This window comes from Triticum urartu, chromosome 2A, assembly GCF_056163025.1.
Source record: "Triticum urartu cultivar PI428250 chromosome 2A, HENAU_Tu73, whole genome shotgun sequence".
NCBI lineage: Eukaryota > Viridiplantae > Streptophyta > Magnoliopsida > Poales > Poaceae > Triticum > Triticum urartu.
Window position 1 is genome coordinate 53,414,992 of NC_141874.1, and position 2,030 is coordinate 53,417,021.

Here is a 2,030-nt window from a genome sequence, read left to right on the forward strand (position 1 = left end):
TGTACTTTGTCTTCATGCACTTCCATGGGGGAGGTTGTACATCCATACAAAGACGGGCCATGTGTTGTGGTTGGTGTTCTGGTTTCCAAACGGATTAATGCCATTGGTACTCGCACCAAGCATGACGTTACTTGCATCTTCTGCGAAAAATCGATATTCGACATTGAATGCTCTCCACTGGCTAGCATCTACGAGGTGTCTCAGCTTCGGATCATCTCCATCGTTGGGCTTCTTCCTCTCCGCGTGTCAGCGCATGAGCTTTGCTTCCTTAGGATCTACGAAATACCGCTGCAGATGGGGAGTGATCGGAAAGTATCATACAACTTTCTGAGGAGCTTTCTTTCCCGACTTCTTGTATTGAGAAGCATTGCACACCGGGCAGCTATTTTTTCCGTGTGATCCCCCCGATAAATGATGCAATCATTGATGCATGTGTGGTATCTAATGTGCGGCAGATCAAGAGGGCAAACGATTTTCTTGGCCTCCTCAATACTAGTAGGACACAGGTTCCCCGCGAGAAGAACTTTATTATGTAGATACTTCAAATGCTCATCGAGGATTTTGTCTGCTCATTTGTTTTTGGCCTTCGTCTTTAGAATTTCGAGCGTGAAACTCAAGCGGGTCACCTCGGGATCGCAACCGTCATACACTAGAGTCTTCGAGTGTACTTCAAGTTGCGCCAGCTTGGCCTCCTCTCTAGAACCAGCTCTGTCGCTAGTCGTACTCTTGCGAAGGAGGCCTCGAACATGAGGGTCATGCATGACTGAACTTAGTAGCATCAAAGACTGCAATGTGTTCGCCGCCTCTTCTCCGCCATGTCAGGATTCTTCTTCGCCGTGTCCGGAATCTTCTCCGCCGCCATGTCCGGATTCTTTTTCGCCATGTCAGGATTCTTCTTCGCTGTGTCCGGAATCTTCTCCGCCGCCATGTCTGGACTCTTCCCCGCTGCCATGTCCGGCGCCATGGTCTTCGTGTCGACCGGTCATATCTTCGTCTAGCCCCATGTCGTTATTCCCTGCCATGTGGACGTCATCATCATCATCTTCACTTATCCACCGAGTATAGCCATCCATGAAACCATTCATCAGCAGGTGTACCTTCAAACTGCCACGATCAAAAGGGTCCAAAATGACTCCTTCTTTGCATCTTGTACATGGGCATCTAATCCCAGTCCGATTATTTGCATACATGTCCATCACCGCGGATTGCGAGTATCGCTCCACCTTCCTTCCACTCACCTTCATGACCGACTGCATGGTATGACAAGCAAAAGGGTTATAAACAAAATGCATGCATGCATCAAAGTCATACAAAAATTTGGCACGACCTTGCACTACAAAAAAAAGACACATCCATGACATTTTGGGCCAAACGAAATTTTTTTCTGTCATACATATGACACTTCTATGACGATAATTGGGACAAAACCCGGTATCATCATAGATGTGGTGGGCTCCTACTTCTATGAAAAAAATCATGACAGAAAATGGGCTTTTCGTCCTTGGCGGGCCGGAGACGCAGCTGCATGACATTCTTTGGGCCGTCCATGACAGAAAAACCGTGGTAGAAGCGAGGGTGAGGAAAATCTCGGGGAGTTCCCGGTTATGGTGGGAGGTCGGGGGCCGAGCGATGCGCGTTTCTCTCATACACGTACGCGCGTGTGTGCGAGGCGTTGGCTCTAACTGAACCCGAGCAAGGCGTTGGGCTCTAACTGAACCCGAGTGATTGCACTGCAGGCTACGCATTACTGAACCCGAGCGATTGATCGATGGCTGTTAACTGAACCCGATCGAGCGATTCCTTCTCTACTGCTGCTAACTGAAGCCGATCGATGCTGCCTCTGGATGAATAGTGAGCGTTGCGGGGGGGGGGGGTGGATGAACAGTTCCCGGTGGGGGTGGATGAACAGGACCCCGTGGTGTTGCCTCTGGGTGAAAAGGACCCCGATCGATCGAGCCGGTTGGGACTGGATGAACAGGACCCCGTGAAGGGCTGGATGAACAGAACCACCCCGTGGAGGGCAAGATGAA

General features: G+C 50.1%; 1 pseudogene; it reads right to left on the bottom strand.

Moving 5' to 3' along the window:
• Positions 1-569: 569 nt before the first annotated feature.
• LOC147983656 (uncharacterized) lies at positions 570-1,256 on the bottom strand (annotated as a pseudogene).
• Positions 1,257-2,030: the final 774 nt, after the last annotated feature.